At 36.1% G+C, this 22,318-nt stretch overlaps 1 protein-coding gene across 2 annotated transcripts in view; it reads left to right on the top strand.

Moving 5' to 3' along the window:
* Positions 1-22,318, top strand: part of taf3 (TAF3 RNA polymerase II, TATA box binding protein (TBP)-associated facto) — a 238,621-nt gene that overhangs the window by 118,577 nt on the left and 97,726 nt on the right. Inside the window, exon 1 of one of the 2 annotated variants that reach the window (XM_063072729.1) lies at positions 3,985-4,497. The exons of the other annotated variant lie outside the window; for it this stretch is intronic. The gene's annotated coding sequence lies outside the window, so the exon portion shown is untranslated. Of the gene's footprint in view, positions 1-3,984; positions 4,498-22,318 lie in introns of those variants that run through there. 2 annotated transcript variants of the gene reach the window in all.

Here is a 22,318-nt window from a genome sequence, read left to right as displayed (position 1 = left end):
TCATCATTGCAGTAGAGGAGTCCATGCACAGGAATGTCAGAATGATAATGGAAAGTTGAATTGAAATGAGTGGCCACCAGGAGATCCTGCCTTTTTTGGCAAATGGAGTGAAGGTGCTCGAGAAAGATGTCCCTCAATCTGTGTAGGATCTCACCAATGTAGAGGAGGCCGCACTGGGAACACTGTAGACACTTGATGACCCTGACAAGCTCATGTCATTTCGTCAAGAAGGACTGTTTGTGACTCTGAATGGTGGTGAGGGAGAAGGTGTAGGTGCAGGTGTTGTACTTGTCACATTTGCAGAGATAAGTGCCAGAAGGGAGATCAGTGCAGAGGGACAAGTGGACAAGGAAGTCAAATAGAGAGTGATCCCTACGGAAAGCAGAGTAGAGGGGAGATGTAATTAGTGGTAGGACCCTGTTGGAGATGGCGGTATTTATGGAGAATGAAATGCTGAATACAGAGACGTGGGATGGTCTGATGGCATGAACATCAATTGAAAATCAGGTTTAATATCACTGGTATATGTCATTTGTTGTTTTGAAGCAGCGGTACATTGCTATACAGAATACAAAAAAAATATCAAATAAGAAGTATATGTGTGTGTGGATGCTGGGGAAGCCAGCACCCATAGTGGAATTGGCTGAGTTCACAAGTTTCTGCAGCCTTTTCCAATCCTGTGCATTGGCCCCTTCAAACTGGGTGGTGATGCAACTAGTTATAGTGCTCTAACTTCTGGTGATTTCTTCCCCCCTTCCTCCTTGTTTTCCATTCCCAATTCTGGTTACCCCTTCTCTTCCCTTCCATAAATGCGCTTGGCTTGCTGAATTTCTCAAGCATTTTTTGTGTGCTGCTCTAGGTTTCCAGCATCTGTGTAAACATTTGTGTTTGTAACTACAATCTCATAGTTCTGAAAATTATACTGAAGAATCAGCATTATAATTATTATCATTATTTTATATGGCATGAAATCTTGTTTTGCGATGCATAAAATTACCATGCAGATACATAGAATTACTATAAATTACAAAAATAAACAGATAATGCAAACAAAGGTATAGCAAGTTAATGTTCAGGGCCTGTCAGAAATCTGATGTTGAAGGGCAAGGAGCTGTTTTTGAATCGAGTCCCAATGTCATAAATAATGCATCTATGTTCCAATGATGGTTAATTTTCTGTCACCTTTTAGATGATCTTTGTGGTGGTAGGTCATATACATTTGGTTCTGAATCTTAATTTTTCCTTCTTTTCCTAAATTGCTATTGTTTTAATAGACTTTTTCCATTAAAGCTAGTTCAGCAGCTCAGCTTCTAGGGACATTCAGAGCAGAAGGCATGAGAATTAATTCCTTACCCATTATGAGGTAGTTGAGCCTAACTATATAATACCTGTTCATTGTCTTGCACCTCCTTTTGTTCAGGATACTTGAGAAGGAAATGTTGGTTGCTCTCAGGAAGCTCAGATTCATCTTTGGGAAAATAATATTCATTCCCTCCATAACCAGTGCACCGTGGCTGTGGTGTACGTTATCTGCAACATGCACTCCAGCAAGTGACAAGGCTTCTGTAACAGAAGCTCCAACACCCTTAATCAAGACCCAAAGATTCAATCCAACATCAACATCCTTGGGTGGTCTGAAGTTGGAGGTTTGATGTCTGCAAGTCTGAGAATCTGGGGACAAGGACTAAAGCCCGTTGTTACGCGTCTGGGTGTGTGAGTGAGTGAGTGGGTGGGCAAGATATGAAAGTGGCTTGTTTTGCCTTTGTTTTGTTGTTCCTGCTTCTGTTTTTCTGTGGAATATTGTGGGCACACTATGCTGGCATCGGAATATGTTGCGACACTTGTGGGCTGCCCATAGGACATCATTGAGTGTGCTGGTTATTAACCCAAATGATGCATTTCACTGTATGTTTAATTATATATGTGATAAATAAATTTGAAATGGTAGGGAGTTGCATAGGAAAACATTCACTTATGACAAGCCACACAACATCCTGCTTTGAAACCATACATCAAGTTTTTTGATTATTGTTGATAAATGTATGCTTCATGTAGAGGCAAACTTTAAGCCTTTGTTTTACAAATTCAAAGCTATATTTATTTTATTATTATTGCTATTAAATGTTTATTCTTAACTGTCCAATGCATTGCTGGCATTAAGGACACATATACAGAAAGGTGTCAGAGAAATTCCAGCAATACCATGAACGATCCCACCCACCCTGCTTACAGATTGTTTGTACCACTCCCATCAGGGAAGAAGCTATGCAGTATCCAGGTCAGAACAACTGGACTCAAAAACAGTTACTTCTCCCAAGCCATCCGCTGATCAACACCTACACCCGTTAACCCACCCCACCAACCTCATCGAATGCTACTTTATAATTTCCTGTCAGTCGCCTTCTGTACAGATGCTCCTGTACCTTGCAACGCTATGTATTTACAATCAGTGATAAGCTAACCTTATGTATTTATATTTACTGTGTTCTTTGTGCTTATTGTGTTTCTTTAATGCTGCATTAGATCTGGAGTAGCAATCATTTCGTTCTCCTTTGCACTTTTGTACCAGAGAATGACAATCAACAGTCTTGAATCTTGATCTTGAATACAGTGGCAATTATAAACACTATTAAGTAAATATCATGCAAGCTGCTATCACTGCACACAGTCTAGCCTATAAAATAACCCAGGACCAATGCACACACTTTATTTCAGTGTGGTAATTGATTAACACACCTTTTTTGGCCAGTTTACTCAGTTGGAAATCTGTATTTCTGTGTGACAAACAACTTCACTCACAACGCTTGTACAAAATACTTGGGCTCAATGTAAACTGACTGAGCCTCTCATGTTTAGAGATGCTACAAGTATTTATTCACGACTGGGTCTTTCATTCTCTTTCAAGCTGCCTTTAAGCAATTCTTTACTAAAACGCTGTGTTTCTGTGTCATGTTACAGCTGTAATTATATTGGACAGCTCGATGTATTGCTCTACCTGGTGAAAGAAACTAATTTGACTTGTGACAGTGATTCTTCCACACAGCTCCAAATATACCCACATCCCTTCCTCTGTGAGTAAATGAATTAAGCATGCGTGCCACCACTCAATGGCCACAAAGGAACTGCCAGTGCTTGCTGTACGTAGTATATATAATGAATGTCAATGTGATTCATGCAATAAGTTACTTTTAAATGTTCTGATGCTCAGTCATGCAACATTTAACTATGAGTTTATTGAGACCCTGCAAATCCCTCCTTCCAGGAAGCAGAATTGTTATGTTAACTACCTTTCCTTTTAGATATATATATTTAGTCTTTGTGAACTCAGCTGCTTTACAGACATTTCTTATAACTGGTTTTATTCTGAACAGACAGTGAAGGCAAAAGTTCTATTATTCTTTAAACAGGGCAATGAGAATGTGAACTGCCTACATCGTCCACTTCCTAATAGAATCAAAAATCTGATTTTGATTATACTGGTTGATAAACAAACTATAAATTGCCATAAGAAATTGTTCTATAGAGATATAGATGTACGTATTTATATAAATTTAAATTAAATAAGTAGTGCAATAGAGAGCAAAAAATAGTAAGGTAGTGTTGATATGCTGCTTATGGGATCATAGGGGTAAAAATAAGTAATTCTTCTCAGAAACTAAATAGGTCAATACAGTTTCCAAAAAAGTATGCAGAATTAGTATTTTCTTTTTGGTGTTGCACAGCCAAATGGAGGTCATTTTTTCCCATACATTTACCCATTGGGTTTCATAATTCATTTTGCAACGTGCGCAGTTGTAACTGATTTTATCTCTTCCAGATTCAAAGGCTGCATTTCATTTGCAATTCTAAACAGGAGTTGCTGCTTTACATTGCAGGTCACTGAAGGTGACAGCTATTTCAGTATTTTTTTCCTGAAGGGTAGTACTAGTTTTTTTAAATAGCTATGGTTCACTTCATTGCCCTGCAGTATTCAATAAAGGAAGGATCTTGCATTCAGCAATGTGGTCCAGCACAGTAGTAGCTCACAGCTAAATGTTAATCACTGAAGAATTGTCTCTTGCATGCTCAGCAACTGCTGGTTTTTCACCTATAGATTTTGTGTGAATTGACTTTGCTGTCACCAGAATAGCACAGGCTGAGATGTGGCATTTCGGCTAGGTATCCCAGTCAGATTAGCTTGGACAAGCAACATCTCACATTTATTTTCCTAAGGCGACTTTAAAGTATAACAGAGCACCAGTTAACAACATATATGTCAAGTTTTGTAATGAATCTACTGAAAGAATTAGCTGATAAAATGCCTCACACATGCATATAACTGAACTTCGTAGTTGCTAGCTAGCCCTGTTTTTATGTACAGTACTTGATTAAAGTGAGACTGATTTTTTTTGGATGCGAAAGTTAAAACTAACACCAAGAGTCGTATGATCAGCGGATGGAATATTTAAGCAGAAGCACTTGAAAGGCATAATGAAAGTTCGTTAAACAATGTTCTGAGTGAGTATACTGGGGTATTACAATCACAATATTATTGTCTAAGCTTTAAAGGAACAAACTAATATGTATTAGTTTATCTTTTATTGCTAATTGTATATTATTGTTTCTTAACTGTTTTGAGGTGTGAGTGTTTTTTGACATTTTCATCTTCCTTTATACCAATCAATAAAGAAAATACGTACAGATAATGGCTGTATGTAAGATTTTAAGGAAGTTACCCCATTGTTTGACTTTCACCTCAATCTGCCAACCTGGAACTTGGCAGGTATCAGTTTTTTTTCTTGTGTTTTACACTAAAACGCATTGAAGCATTGAATAATTAAATACAAATGTTTTTAGTGAGAACATTCACAAGGGCTTCATAGCTTTGAAGCTGAAAGGTCGAAAACGTCTGACTCAAGCTTCTTTTGTGGTAAACTTGCTTTCCAGTATGTAGCATAGTCAGTGATTTTGCAATTTTAAAAACTCAGAGGACATAATAGCTGTAAACTGTTATTGCTGACCTTAAGCTAAAATCCTTTATTATGTGCGCACTATACGTTTCTGACATTGTTGTGATGTTTGCCATAGTTAAACACCTCCTCAAAAATTGTGGATGTTGGAATGTCATACAACTACATTAATGTCACAAACCAGGTTGGTCTATTTTCAACATACCCATTGTAAGAGAAAGTTCCTGTCCGTTTCATGGCTATCATGGCTTTTCATGACTTCAACTTTGAAACAGCCTGTCTCTTTAAAATGTGTCCCTTTTTCTGTGTATAATATTCACAAAAATAAGTAAATGCCATTTATTTATTAGAATATCATTGTTAAAATTAGATTAAAGCTGTTGTCAATTTGGAAATACACATTATTTATTAGGCTGTATTGAGCAATTTCTGTAAGATGGAAGTTTATACATTTTGTCTATTCCAAGTCACTATTCCATTTGAACGTCTGCAGTTAAACATGAATGAATACAGCATATTCTGTTGTTGAAAAATCACAGGCTCTGGAAGGCAAATCTTTTCTTCCTCTCTCCCTCATCACTCTCTCCTCTCCTCTCAGCCCTCACCCCCCTCTCAACCCTCTCCTCCATCTCCCCCTCTTAAAATTTCTTGAGTTTTCCTGCAGGCACAATTAAGATATTGTAGAGGAGGACCAGATTACTTAAAATATCCATGAACTTCAAGAAATGGATTAAATGTAGCTGTAGTAATAATAGAGTACAATCTTGAATTGACCATTGTAACAGAGTGTGCAAGTGATAAATGATGTAAATTCATTATTGGTCAATCACTTAGCAAGAGTGCAGATAAAAACTTGTTTGAATTTTTTTCATTATTTGCTTATGTGTTCATTTAAGTGGAATTGAATGTAGACAGTGTGTCTCGGCAAAGTAATTGCTGTCTTTGCTTTCATTTTTTCTTTAATCATGACAGTCTGTATGGGTTTTACCTGTTTGGCAATCTCTCCATCTTATCTTTTTCGGTATATACCATTCTTTTCATTCTTGCATACCTATTCCATTTTTCACTCTTTCAGGGTTCTATTCCTTGTATTACTTTTGTAATGAGGTCTGGAGTGACCTGTTAGGTTTGCAACTACGGCCTGTTGTTCATACCACTAATGGAGGTTGAGTCGCCAGACTGTTTTGAAATTTGTGTGATCTCTGTTTGACCCTTACGATTTGAAGAGTGAGTTTTCATACCAAGATTCATGTTGCACAAAGCAAACGGTCTAAAACAATAAAAAAAAAGGTAAGAGGTGGTCAACCACCTTAATCAGTTTCTGATCTGAAATGAAGGTTTGGCTAAACAAAACCATGATACCTTCAGAAATTTCATTGTAAACCTAAGAACACCATTTGTCTTTATACAAGATACCTTAGGTTGTGTAGTGGTTAGCATGATGTTGTTATAGTTCGGGGTGTTCGGGAGTTCAGAGGTCAATTCCGGTACTCTCTTTAAGGAATTTGTACATTCTCCCTGTGAACTGTGTGGGTTTCCTTCCGGTGTTCTGGTTTCCTCCCACAGTTCAAAGACTTACCAATCAGTAGGTTAATTCATCATTAGTTGAAAGGATATTTCCTATGGTGGGGATGTCCAGAACAAGAAGGCCTGGCCTTAAAATTGAGGGGCGACCCTTTAGAACAGAGTTAGAAGGAATTTTTTTATGCGGAGAGTAGTGAATCTGTGGAATGCTCTACCACAGACAGCTGTGGAGGACAGGACCGTGAAAATTGATAGTTTGCTGATTGATCAGGACATCAAAGGTTATGGTGAGAAGGCAGGTGTATGGGGTTGAGTGAGATCCGGGATCAGCCATGATGGAATGGTGGAGTGGACTCGATGGGCTGAGTGGCCTAATTCTGCTTCTATGTGTTTTGGTCTTATAGTCATTGTAAGTTATCCTGTGATTAGTCTAGTGTTACACAGATGGGTTGCTGGGTGGTGCAGCTTACTGGGCCAGAAGGGCCTGTTCCATGCTGTACCTCTAAATGAATAAACGATGAGCTTCATTTAGACCATTGTCTAATTTCGATCTCTTTGTATACTTGTGGTTATTGGGATTTTGGTAAAATGCAGAAGAGCACAAGTTTCAAGTATCTCATATGCCCGGGTAATATGAAAGAACTTGGTCTGGGGATTGGAGAAAACTTCAGGACTCCAGGAAAAATAAATAATTATTGTACCCTCTCACTGGGCATAGGGACCCAAATGAGATGAGTTAATTAGTTTCTTTAGCCACACAGGGTGATGAATCTGTGGAATTTGTCACCACAGACAACTATGGAGGCCAAGTCATTGGGTATGTATAAAGGGGAGGTTGATATGTTCTTCATTAGTAAGGGCTTCAAAGGTTATTGGGAGCAGATAGGAGAATGGGGTTGAGAGGGGTAATAAATCAGCCATGATGGAATGGTTGAGCAGGCTTGATGGGCTGAATAGCCTAATTCAGCTCCTATGTTTTATGCTCTAAGAATAGTCTGTAAATTAGCTGGATATTCACAGATACTGACTGCACCCAAAATGTACTACACTTGACTATTTCATGGGCAAGACACTGGCTATTTTCATTCAAAATAATGAAGGGACTTTATGAAATAAAAAAACTAATGAAGTAGACTAAATACATTAATAGGTTAGGGAGAAATGATATCAATTTCAAAACAAGGGAAGATTGTATGTTAATCAATTTTCTTAGTGAAGAGAACTGTGGGAAGAGGCTGGTGACACATGCAATGTAAGCAGCATTTCTATACTTCTCCAGGAAAGAACTGGGTGTGTTCCCAGCTGAACCATAATTCTGATTTCCTTCACTGATGATGGGTGAAAGAGATATTTTGTAGATGTTTCTTTTGCATGCCCAAATTGTCCACAGCTTTTACTTTGTTTTGCTTCTCACATGGCTTTGCTCGCTCAAGAGTCTGCATCATGAACTATAGAGGACAGTGTACCATTGTATACCATTTTTGAACATACAGTATTATATCATACCTCATTAAGTCTTCATTATTTGCAAGGGACAAGGGCATGGACTTCCCATAACAACAAAGGAATGAGCTGAAAAGTGGAAGCACACAGGAGCTCAACTCCATTGGGAAACCCATGGACGTCTTCCTGACCCTGGTGCACCCACCCCAACCAGCATCCTGGTTCCAACCGTTCACCCTGCCCGCACTTCAGACTTCAATTCTAGGCATACCCTGGCATTAAATTCCTCCTTCTCATGGCAAAGAGGATTCACCAGACACCATAGGAGCACACAGTTCTACCAATATTGCCAATAGCTGACTTCACTAGCATGTAGATCTGTGGATAGGTAGGAAAATGGGAATCTTGGTCAGCAAAGCCTATTTCCAGTTGCAGGAACGCGGCCCGAAACGTCGGCTCATTATTTCTCTCTATAGATGCTGCCTGACCTGCTAAGTTCCTATATGGAATATGTTGCTAAGTTTGTCAGAAAATATAGTAGTAACAAAATTATTTTGTGGTCAAACTAATAAACAAAAAATGTTTGAAACACTTAGCAAGGCAAGCAGCATCTGTGGATGGAAAATGAGTTAAGGTTTCAGCCTTGTAATCTGAAGTTTTAATCCTAACCATGCACTGACAATACCATCTTTTTCAACTATCCAAGGTAGGAAATATTTTCACCAACATTGCTTAGATTTGTGATATTAATGTGTACTTGAATCATTACTTCTGAAAAAATGGTAATAGGAGACATAGCAATAGAGACAAAATTATCAGCAAAGAAACTGCCTGTAGATACGCTATAGTTGTAAAGGGCTAAGCTTCTTTTGGAGGAATGAAGATGTGTACTTTCTGGTGACAAGCTGAGGTACAGATTTGACAATGGGTTCCCTCCTTCCATTTACAGTCAAATAAAGGCAAAAAAAAAATGCTCCTACCAAAAAACTGAGAAGTTCACAGTTGGTAAAGATTGTCTTCAACAAGAAAGGTGACAGTTTTTAAGAATATAAAAATACCTCCTCTCTCTATTGTGCTTTGTATTGCAGAGGACCACGCTCTACAGTGTAGGAATTGGTTGGGTTTCAGGAGTAGGAGTTGAGGCTACAGAGGCAACTGCACGGAATAGCAGTTTGATCCCAGGTTATTCATTATTCATTCTTACAACCCATACAACACAAAAATTGGCCTGTGATCAAGATTACTTAATAATTGTATGGATCTTTTCATTTTTCTTGCATAAAGTCAGGCCTTTCTTGGCAATATTCTGCAGATGATCATTTTATTCTCCATTCATTCCTTAAATAGTCATTGCTGTAAAGCCATTACCAACCATTGATTAATATAAAAGATAACTACAGCTTATGTGTACATTATGAAACAAGCAACACAAACTCATCTCTTTTATATGCTGCTTTTATGTTTTAATCAGTGTATAAAAAGTAAGTTTAATGCATTCTTGTAAATATTTAAGCTTTACATTTAGGAATAAATATTACAGCTTCAATATATTTTCATTTAGTGGCCCTCGTGTCTTCTCTTTAATGTAAACCTTTATATTAATGATCTTGACTCTTTGTTGTAAAGTAAAATATTCGTGCTCAGCTGTTCTTGTATAAATAATGGAAGAATTATTTTATTGAGTGCATTTGTCCATGTAAGTAGACAGGTTTTAACTCCTTCTCTGTCACATTTGGTCCGCAGTGAATGAGTGCTGCTGTAGGTGCCACTTTTTGAGTAAATAACATTTTGATTTTTTTTGTTATTTTTCTGTGCACAGTAAATATCAATCAAATATTGGAGGCAAAAAGCAGAATTTCTGAGCTTGAGAATGGCTGAGAATGTGAAATATATTGTATTAGTAGTGCTGGATATAATAATTGAACGTGTTTACTTCAGTGGATATGTCTTTTCAACTAGCAGGAAGTATGGGAGCCTTAGGTCCTACACCACCAGATTCAGGAACATTTATTGTCCTATAACCATCAGGCTCCTGAACCAGCATGGATAACTTCAGTCACAACTCTAAACAGATTCCTCAACCCAACCTTAAGCACAAATGATTTTCTAGCATGCGTTATTCATTAATTTGAGGCAAAACGTAACTATATGTATTTAAATGGATAATTTCCATACTTCAAGTTTTTTATGGCATTTATCTGGCCCATTAATCCGCTCATTAATACGCGATCCATCCCACAGAGGCAAAAAGGTTGCCGACCCCTGCTGTAGACTCACTTGCAATATCTCTACAACTCATATTCTCCATATTATTTATTTTTATTTGTATGTTTGTCTTTTGGATATTAATTGTTTGTCAGTCTATATTTAATATAGCTTTTCATGTTCTATTGTATTTCTTTATTTTCCTGTATATGCTTGCAAGAAAATGAATCTCAAGGTAGTATATGGTAACATATATGTACTTTGATACTAAATTTACTTTGGCCATAGATATTAACTTGGTTTTCATGGTGTCGGACCAAATAAATGATCAGAAATCTGCTCCTTTTGCCGTAGTAGTTATTGTTTTAAAAACAATCAATAAAGCATGTAATGTTGAGCATAAGCTCAACATTGTTTTATTGCAATTTTTTTCAGAGAAATGCCAGTTTTTCCTTAACTCATATATCAGGAAAAACAATCCTTAATTTTATTTCTAGATCTCAGGCATAGATCTAAACCAGAAAATGCTGGAGGAGTCTACCATCTGCACGAGAATGGATACCATCACTGCCTCGATAACTTCCCTTTTCCTGTGCTTTCCACGAAAGAAATTTAATCACAACCATAACTACAGTTATAAAAAAAACCTTAACTGCTAAACTAATACATGCTGGAACTATATAATTCCAGCATTTCCAATCATCATTTGTACCATATGAACAATAAAATGCTAGTGAAAGAAGGATTACAGTATTTAGTTATATTGATGCCAATCACATTTCCCATTTTGTTCTCCTTTCTGTCTGTGCCAGCCTTAACGGACTTTTCCTGACATCATTTTGTGTATTACTCTTCTGCACGATCTTTTACTTGTGCGTTCTTTTCAATTTCTCATACATCAAGCCTCAGATAGATCAGTGTTTTAAAGTATCGCATTCCAAATAACCTGGAACATTGATGTAAAATGCATTCCAATAAATATCCTGACTTTAATCATTGCAAATTACACAATATATAATAGGATATTTAAATAATCCCATAAATCAATACCAAATGACAGCCATAAAACAGCGCTTTGAACTTTGTGTCTTTGGGATCTGGTTCGTAGTTATCAATGCCTAGACCTTGCCATATGTTGCAGGGTAGCATCAGATTTGCAGAGTTGAATAAGATAAAGGAAAATCATATGAGGTGATGCCACATTTTGATTTATCATCTTGATAATTGTTGGAACATGAAGTTGACAACAAGTCAGAGAAATAGCCCATTACTCCAAAAAATAATTTCTTTATGATTAATATATGCTTCAGTACATAGTTATTTTCCAAGAAGTGAGCATTGAAATTTATTCCAATATTTTAATACATACAAATTCTGTGAGTGCATTGGGTGTAGTTATCTTCAGAGAAACAGAAAGCAAGACAATTTGATTTAGATGATGGTGCGTTGATATTAAAGTGAAGAATTATTTATTTGGGTGATTATCATTTTCAATCTCTCCAACTCATAACTTTATTTGTTAAATTGCACACCAGCAGTTTATACAGTGCTGAAAGAAGCCGTTCTCTGGGGTTCAGAGTGCCTTCATGGAATCCATTCTGAACCTCTGAAACACCATCTTCAGGTGCCTCATTCAATCTGTGCCAGTTGTGTTTCCCTTTTTTGGCTTTCACATTCCAGTTATACTTCCTCTTTCCCTTGGCAGGATAGGTACATTTGCCATAGATATATTTCTGCAGGTGAAATGCCTTAACCCCATACTGTTGGCAAAGAATGTGAGTCTTGTTCTGCCTCTTACAAAATATTGTCCCTGCGCATTTACAAGTTCAAACTTGTGGGTTATCCCTGTCCATTTTGTAGTTGATTGTGACAGCTGTGAAAAATCTGAAATCAGCATTCTACTGTAAAATAATGACCAGGATGAACAGAAATTACACTAATCATCAAAATAAGAATTTTCTAAAACACCACAATCTGTTGATGACTTCATGTATTGTTAAATGACAAGATTTGCAATGAGGTGTTAAGTGGCAATTTTTATTTCTTGTCAATAAACAAAGATTTATTGGCATCCATGGGTGGTCATTTTCTTTGATAAAGCTGCCTCTCAATCATGAAATTAAAAAAGATCTTTAAAAATACTTGTTAGGATTTATTTATTTCTCTTTGTAGTTCATAATATATATTTATATTTTGGCAGTGATGAAGAAATCAGTGAAGGTGTAGAATGTAGTAAATTGTAAGTAGTTTTCTATCTGTCAATGTACCGGCATAAGTAATCTTCTGCAACTTTGTTATTCTGCACAAACATAGAACTCCCAAAATTTGCACTAACTGTTTACAGCAGCGTCTTCAGCTGTGCTGCAGTGTTGGACAACTCTTGGTGTCCAATTCAATGCTTAAATTTGAGGCAATTCTCCAGCATTTTTGGTGAAGAATCTGCATGAACAAGTGGATGTAACACAGAGACAGCTTGTCTATTCCTTGTAGTTGTAGGAAAGGCTAGGGTAAGTGACAGAATATTCAGATTTTTAATTGGTTGAGTTTATTTGTGTTTAAAGTTTGTATTTTTACTTTTCATACTAGTTTCGATAATTTTAATGTTTTCCAGTGTCAAATATATTCCAAGTTTTTGAATTTTAAACCAGAGTTATGGCTTACCCAGCAATCACAATACAGTATCTTTCAGCTGTTTTGTGGATGGATGGGATTCATTGTAGCAATGTCCACCCAGAAATATAGCTCACTGCCTACTGGGTCAGTGGAAACTTGGTTCTTTCTGTTTCACTCCCCACGGATGCTGCCTGACCTGTAAATGTTACCAGCATTTTCTCTTTTTCCAATATGTACAATTTTTCATTTTGCTTTTCGATAGTAAGTAAGTAGGCTGACGCCAAATTCTGGACCAATAACTTCACATATTTTACCTTACCAATTTTCATCATTTTAAAGCCTGTGATTGTTTAACTTGTACTGCTCAAATCATTGTAATATTTTCCGAACCAAATGCATTAGTTATTAGTTAAAACCAAGAATTCATATAATCTTATTAAAGAGAGATTATCTTTCTTCGTCACATATACATCGAAACATACAGTATAATATGTTGTTTGTATCATCAACCTACACAGTACAGGGATGTACTAAGGCAGCCTGCAAGAGTTGCCATGATTACACACCAACATAGCATGCCCATAACCTAATAACTCTTAACTTGTATATCTTTGGAATGTGGGAGGAAACCAGAATACCCAGAGAAAATCTACATGGTCACGTGGAAAACATACAAGCTCCTTAAAGACAGCGGAAGAAATAGAACCCCAATCTTACAGCTGGCGCTGTAAAGCATTATGCTACCATATCTCCCCATTCTAGTGTTTAAACTATTACTGCTTGTTTAGATGCCAATTGGAAAATAGTTTTGTAGGCAGAGTATTATGCACCAAGTATTGAATGTTAACGTCTGGAACAGTTTGCTGTGTTTATTGTTTGTTGGGTTGTTTTTTTCTGTATATCTGTTGAGCGATTGCTTCTATATTGGAAGTGTAAGCACCAGCTGCATCATGGGCACCAGTCTTCCCACCATCGAGGACATCTTCAAAAGGCAATGCCTCAAAAAAGCAGCATCCAGTTTTAAGAATCCCCCACCACCCAGGACATTCCCTCTTTGCATTACTACTATTAGAAGGGGGGGGCGGGGTGGCATGTGAAGCCATATACCAACATTTTAGGAACAGCTTCTTCTCCTCTGTCATCAGATTTCCTCACTATTTTATACTAAGTTAATTTTATATATAAATATATAAATATATAAATATATATATATATATACACACACACACTTTATATTTATATACTTTATAGTATATGTTATGTATTGCACTATATTGCTGGTGCAAAACAACTAATTTCACAACATAGACATGAGATTCTGAAGATGCTGGAAATCCAGAGCAACACACAAAATGCTGGAGGAACTCAGCAGGTCAGGCAACGTCTATGGAGAGGAATAAACAGTTGATGTTAAGGGCCGAGACCCTTCTTCAGGAATGGTCATGACATATGTCAATGATAATAAACTGATTCTGAACCTTCAACATGAATACATGGTCTGGGCTTGCTTTCCAGAGCTGTACTGAGACATATGTGCAGTTAATATACCACACACCCACTTGTTATTCTGGCAGCTCAGAGAATGTTACAAAGTTCCTGTGGCACTACTTAAACGAAGCACCAATGTATCTTAGTCAACATTCCATACTCAAGCAGCACTCTAACCTCAGTCAATATCAGCAGCACAAGGTCAAACATGCTTATGTCGGGGGAATATTGGTACAGAATGGTGGCCATGTTTGCCATGTATGACTGTATTTATGCTAATTTTGTTTTTTTTTAATAAGAAGCCTGGATTTAAAGTTAAACGTCCTGAATATTTGGGCTTAAATTAATTTAAATTCAAATATTTGTTAATTAGTGGAAGAGAGGTTACCCTTTGGGAATATTAAGCCAGGCAGAACTGAATTAGCAGTTTACCATCAGAGCTCAAGTATCCCATGGGTTAATAATTGTTAGTAATTCTGTTCCCATGAATAGTCAGATGCAGTAACTCCTGCAAACTAGTTATTCCTTAGTGTCATCAGCATTTGCTTAAACAAAAAGGTCCATTTTAGAAGATAACAAAAAATAAAAGGAACCTGACAATTCTTTGTTGCAGTCCTATATTTTATTTTAAATTGACTAATGGGATTATGATGGTGACATTCTTTGAGAAACAGATATTTCTTCTGCCAGGACTATGCCAGGTGTCATTTGTAAAGGTCATGAAATGAGTCTCTTTGAAATCTAATGTAAGGTATTGTGTCAGTTTATTAAGTTTTATTTTGTAGAGCGGTTATGATGTTGAAACAGTGACAATAATGGCAACATCAGCCGTTCTAGATTGAAATGCTAGGCAAATTACTCGGTGAACTTTATGTATTCTCTGTGAAGTGACCTTCAACTATTCTTTGGCAACTATTTGAAATACATTTTATCAAATCTTCAGATAATGTGTAATTAGATTCCAGAACTACTGTACGTGATTTTGATTTGTAATGTAATGTCTGACTCAAACGCAGCAGGCAATTAAAAATGGAGAAAAGTTATATTGGCTGTTATAACCTGCGGTTCATTTCTTCCCTCACTTTTATTTTGTCTTTCATATTCATCACCATTTCTTTCAAAGTGTTTTTATGTTAAAATATTTCTGAAACATGAGCTTTTGTTTTTAGTGGTTGATATTAAAAAGTAATTACATTTTAAGCATACATTTTAACATGTAAAATCTAGGAGACAGGACAATTATTGTGTTTATTTGAAAATAATTTCGGCCTTTTAAATAAATTGGCACTTGGAAAAATAATCCACCCATCTTAGTTGTACTTTTGACAACGCGTTTGTCTGGGATTCAAAGGATATTATAAGAGTGACTCATCCAGACGTTGACTTTGCTTAGCAATGTCATAGTCTCTTTTTATTTATGAGAATATTGTTCATATCTGGCTCAAAGTGTTTAGATCAATATATTAGACCAGAGTGAGCTCACAACTATTTCAGTGAATCCGTTAAAATATTTGTAATTATTTTTCGAAGTACTTTATAAAATGAGAAGGAAGATACATATGTTTAAATGTATTGTTGCAAGTTAAACAGGGGGTTAGTCTATTTCATTCATAGGAAGAAACTTAGCCTTGCAGTGAATCTCGTTTGAATCAAATCAAGATACATGTATTGGCCATAAAATATTGTGTACAGTTTTTGAGTTCTGATTTGGAAAAGCACATAGCATTTTTGTTTCCATTTATGGTCCTGATTTCTGTTATCATGCTTATAATTGGAACCTGCTTTTGTTTAAATTCTAGTCACACAAAAAGTTTTGGTTTCCAACTGACCATGCCATAAGCTATGACAGAAGCATTTGAAGTTTGAATAAGGACAGTATCTAATCTTTGTTTTAAAACAGCAAACCTCCGTGAGCAACTGTTAGAAGATCTGTATTGGTATGGCTCATTGCTTTAATAATGTATTCCACTTCATCAGCATCTACAATTATTTTTAAAACGGTAAAACTGTACTGCAGTGTGATTTTTAAAAGATTGCCTGACAACAATACGTGTCTTCTGTATATATAATTCTAGAGATACTCATTTTAGAAATATCCTCCAGTAGATTTTATTTTAACAATGTACAAATTTTCAATTTGTATATATCTTGTTTTTTTAAATCTTCAATTACTGTAACTTGGAAGTGTGCACTTCTCAAAAAAATCCTCCTTAAATACCTTAAGTGAAAAATGAAACTCATCTGAGTTATTTATTTTTTACCTCCACTTCACATTTCTTGGGGAAAAAAATATATTTTTAAAATTCTTAAGTTCTGGGTCTTTATCAAGTTAAAAAATATTGTAAGTATTTCCATCTTTTATAAATGTGTTGATGTCTTTAGAGAGATCGACAATAGTTTACTGGAGCACAGACCTGGAGTGTCAGCAATACTTGCAGTAATAGTCCAAAATAAATATGACAAATTTAAAATGGAGTTTCAAGTCCATTCTATTGGGAATCCTTATTAATTAATTCATCATGGCACTTGAGAAAGGTTATGTCGGGATATCTAACTGAAACTAAGCAAAATGTTGCATATTCTCAGAATGTGAACAAAAATTAAATACCGCAGACTGGTTTTGGTATAGCTGAAAATGACATTCAGAAACGGGCATAATTTATAAATACTTAACAAAAAGTACTTGTATTAATTTGATAATTTAGATTATTTTACTGTAGGTTTTAATACATATTAGGGTTTAGTCTGAAAAGAAGGTGTTATGTATGTTTATCAATTTTAAAGAAATTAATGTTTTAGTGTTCAGATAAGCAAAATTGTTTACCAGGAAATTATATAAAAGTGTTGAATTTATCTAAAAATGAATAAGATAAATGAGACAAGATAAAAATAAAAATGATGAATAAAGATTAGTGATGAATGTTTTTAAATAAATTTTAAATTTAAAGTTTAGAGAGAAGAAAGTCAGGAAATCAAACTTATTCCACATTTATGAGTTACAGATCAAGGAAGCTTTTCCATCCTTCTCCTCCTAAAATAAGCAGGGGTTATATTTGGCAGTCTAAGTGTTGTCAGTGTAATGATAACAGGATCCGGATTCTTTCACCTTTCCATTTTATTTATATCTGGAGTCACTTTTTTAAAAAACATCTTCTAATTTTACTACATTCAGGTAGATTTTGGTGCATTCACTGCAACCCCAGAAGTATATTTTCCCCCAATGTTCTAAATGAAACTTGGAAAGAGGCAAAGGTTTATTGTTCTGGGAAACGCTGGGACTGTAGGTATCCAAGCTTGGTGATCTAAGGACAAAAGAGCCATCTTAATTTTACCTTGAAGCATGTGTTGTGAAATTTACCTGTTGTAATCGCAGTAACTTGGAGTGGACTTTTGCTAGGTGGTGAGTGGGACAGAACAGTGTTGTACAGTTTCACATGCCAGTGCATGTTGCTGCATGCCGTAAGTCTGGATGACATCCATTGTCATTCAGCCGTTTCTTTCTCATGGAGATGCCAGACATCAGGCGCCAGTCTGTTTGGTCTTTTCACCGTGATTGCTACAAGAATGCCAGCCCACTATATGGATGGCACGTAACCAGCAGATAAGTGGGAGCATGTAGTACAAATTAGGCACATTGTCATATCTTTAACAAAAATGCTGTTACCATGCAGTGGTATGTACGTGCTGCATGGGGGTCTAATAGATTTTTGTAAAAGGCTTTTTACACCAATCACTTAAAAACTGCAGGTGTGTGAAGCAATTCTTTCAGTTTTAACTACTGATTTTTTGGGGGATATGTGGGATTCTATTTAAAATGAAAATACATTAATAGTCAGAAATATTATCTCATTTTAATCTCTTTCTGTAAACTTGGCCTTGTATTTCTGATGCAGTTTTTCCCCCTCTTTAATTATTCTCGTTAGTGTTTTGAACAACATACTTATCCTTTAAACTGACCCTATGCAACATTTTACCTTATTTTTATGTCGGTATGCAATGATTCCATGCATTATAAGTCTGATCCAGCATTTCTATCCACTTAGAAATTCTGTCCAAAATTTGTTTATGTCAAATTTTTTAATATTTAGCTAGATTCTTCATGTGTTTTGCTTACTTGTTAAAGATTGAAATTTTTGCAAAATACTGTCTACACAGGATCCTCCCAATGGTTTGAATATATAAGGTCAAAATTTCCTCAAAGTTTGCTTAGAATTTTGCCAACTTCAAAACTTTTACATTTCCTTGTATCATTTTGTTACTTGTTGAACATTTTAACCATGAGCAAGAATAGGCTTCTTGGTATAATAAAGGAAGTTGCCATCGTATTGAGATATCCAGCTGTCATATACACACTGGTTTCTTTAGAGTTTTATTTGTAAAGAAAATTTGGAAGATTGGATTGGTGTACATTAGAAATAGTCCAGAAAATATTTTACTTTTGCTTTACAGTGAATATATTTGTTTAAAGCAGGACTAAAATAAGGTATTGTTTTAATAAAATGGTGTGGGGCTTGTGAATATAAAAGAGAAGGCATTTCTGTTCTCAATAAGGTTCTTCATAGTGAAAAAATCTGATGAAGTGGTCCAGCTGACCATTTAAAAAGCATGATTTGTTTGAACTATATCTTATTTGAGACACAACTCTTTAAGTCCCTCCATTCTGTGCTATGGCTTTGACTTTTTAATGTCTTGTTTACTTCAGTTTTGTACATGTATTTTGGATTAGTGGCCAAATGTCCGTTAGATGAAATCACAAATAATTACTCCAGATAGTCCCCATTATTTTAATCAAGGTTTTAAATGCATTGTAAGCACGTAAGCATGCTTTTTTCTTCAAACTGTATAAGCCTTTGAAGTGCAGATGAAACATGGTTCTTTTGCCACAGTGATGGTGATTTTATAAAATTACAAGCTGGTAGCAATTGAAATGCAGTGGAAATAATGTTTCCATTGATCTTAGCAAGTAAATGATTTTTAAATTATTTTTTTCTTCCTCCCCTTTCGAGGGAGAAGTTTTAGTGCTATTGTCGTTGGATCTCAAGACTCTAAATTTCTTTGACCTTTCAGATGAACCCATCCTGAACGTAAACATTTTCTTGACACAGTTAGAAAAGGGGCCAGCAGATCTGGAGAGTATTAGTGGCGCTATATTTTGAGAGAAGTGAGGTCCCCAGGTAATTCTGTAGAGTTCCTTTCCAAGCCACAGTAAGTTTAGGCTACATTTTTTAAAAGTAGCATAAAGGGTTCACTGCCAATGCCTCTTCAGCTTTTTGAACTGTGATTAGTTGAAAACTTAATTATGCTTTGCCTCTGCCATGAACCTAGAACTATACAGTGTAACTTCAATACAGTCTTTGTATATTTGATTTCTAGCAAAAAAACTTGGCTGCTAATTTCTTGCAGCCTAAATGATACCAAAATATAAATTGAAAACAATGCAGTGCAGAGAATCTGCATTACTCTTTAGGAACTGTATAGTTTGCTTTTTTAATTTACTGCAAAGTTCACTTTTTAAAATCTGCTTTCATTTAAATACAGACTTTCATAATGTCTGTTGTGATTATTGCACAGTTATGCATTATAAAATTAATCCACACTTGTTCAATTATAGTTTTTTTCCAGTTACCCTATCCTTGGCCAAATCATACAGTTTAGAATTGTGAAAGGAAAAAATGAATAATGTCATTATGTAATGAGAACTATTTAAAATCATAGTTGTTTGTTCTTTATTTCACATACTGCATTAGTTTAAAGCAATTTATATTGTTGAAAAAATAAACTTTTTGAGGATCTTTTTGATTTCAAAACAAAAAGGTATTATCTTAGGAGTCCCAAGATTTTCAATTAGTTGTGTGGTCTTGAGAATATGTTTAGTTAGAATGAATAGATGCACCCAAGAAACAATGGGAAAAGGAACTTACCTTTTCTTTAAATGAGATGCCTAATATGTTTCTATAGAAGCAATAAGTTTTCTCAATGTACAGCAGAGGACTGTGACATTAATCATTGAAGCTCCAAATCTGTGCATTGATGTTACCTGTACAGTTATGCACATAGCTTTATCTAAATCAATTTGGTAATTTTAAGGACAGTACCTGGTTTATGAATTGAATATTTTCCTTTTGTGGTTTAACAGGCTTAAAATCTTAATTTACACATCAGGTAGCTTTTTACTAAAGGTTAAAAAATGAATTGCAAAGCATTGTGCAAGAATTCTTATTTTAAGTAAACAGCTGAAGACTAATTTATCGATAACCCAGTCAATCCTGTGGTACATCCTTGCCTGAGCTGCCAAGTAGATCAGAGAAGTAGAGAAGGGCATGAAAGGAAAGAATACTCTTTTAAAATAATCGGTTAAACAGTACTGTACAAAAGTATTCGATACAAATACATAGCTGGGGTGCCTAAGACACTTGCATTGTGCTGTAGTAATTTTATGTATTGCACTGTATTGCTGCTGCAATAAAAAACAAATTTCATGACATGTGAGTGATGATAAATTTGATTCCGGTGTGGGTCTCTATTGTGGACTGAGAGTGGGAAGGGGACAGGGAGACGGGAATCATGGTTGGGAAAAGGGGAAAGGAGAGGAGAGGGAGCGGGAAGCACCAGAGAGACTTTCTGTAATGATCAATAAACCAATTGTTTGGAATCAAATGACCTTGCCTGGTGTCTCAGGTCTAGGAGTGAATGCAGCCACGCCACAACCCACCCCTGGCAGCCCTTCTCTGTCACCTGTCCCCACACCCTTCCCGCAGTGCCCCACCCTCACCATTCCTAACGTCCTTTGCTCCCGTCAAATTTACAAACTCAGTCTCCACTCCACATTGACAAATATAGTGCTGTGCAAAAGTTTTTATATATATATATAAAATGTCTAAGAGTTTGCACAGTACTGTACGTATAAAAGAAAAAGTGAAGAAAAAAAGCAAAATGAGGGGGAAAAGATCAAAATTTAAGATTAAGTAATATAGTTTAAGTTTATTTAACTTGATTTCATCTTGCAGCTAATCAGCCCTGACAACCTTTATATTGTGTTTCCTTTTAAAAGTTTTGTTTGACACAAAAGGGAAAAACAATAGAAGTCATCTGAGGGAGTTTCATTGTTTGTACTTCATAAATCCATAATTTAATCATCTTTAGTACTCATTACCATGGAAAATATAAAGCTGCTTAATGTCCACTCGAGGAGTATTGTGACATGCTGTAAGAGTTCTTCAGTGTTTTGTTGTAATCATTTGAAATCAGTACAATATTTGATACTCATAGATTGACTTGCCACAGGTGGAAGCCATTCAGCCCATTGTGACATCTTTCATAGAACTATCCTACTAATCCCAGTCCCGGAGAGCCCAGTTTTTGATAGCCTTGAAGTTATCCACCCTGTTTTTAGAATATTCCTATTGCATTCACCCCATTTACATGCAATGAGTTCCAGATCACGGCAACTTACTGTAGGGAAATATACACTTAGTGGCCACTTTGTTACCTACCTCCTGTGCCCAATAAAGTGGCCACTGGGTGTATGTTTATGGTCTCCTGCTGTTGTAACCCATCCACTTCAAGGTTTTACAAGTTGTGCATTCAGAGCTGCTCTTCTGTGCACCACTATTGCAATACGTGGTTATTTGAGTTACTGTCGCCTTCCTGTTAACTTGAACCAGTGTGGCCATTCTTCTCTGACCTCTTCCATTGATGAGGCATTTTTCCCCACAGAACTGCCACTCACTGGATGTTATTTTGTTTCTCGCACCATTCTCTGTAAACTCTAGAGACTTGTTCATGAAAATCCCAGAAGATCAGCAGTTTCTGAGATGCTCAAACCACCCCATCTGCCAGCAACAGTCATTCCTTGGTCAAAGTCACTTAGATCATATTTCTTCCCCACCCTGTTGTTTGGTCTGAACAACAACTGAACCTCTTGACCATGTCTGCATGCTTTTATGCATTGAGTTGCTGCCACATGATTGATTTGATATTTGCATTGACAAGCAGGTGTATCTAATGAAGTTGCTACTGAATGTATTTCCTCATTATTCCTCCTTTTTTTAGTATCAGAATCAGAATCAGGTTCAGTATCACTGGCATATGTCGTG

Source organism: Mobula hypostoma, chromosome 20 (genome assembly GCF_963921235.1).
Source record: "Mobula hypostoma chromosome 20, sMobHyp1.1, whole genome shotgun sequence".
Lineage (NCBI taxonomy): Eukaryota > Metazoa > Chordata > Chondrichthyes > Myliobatiformes > Myliobatidae > Mobula > Mobula hypostoma.
Note: the sequence above shows the minus strand (reverse complement) of the source record. Positions and strands in the feature narration are given on the sequence as shown.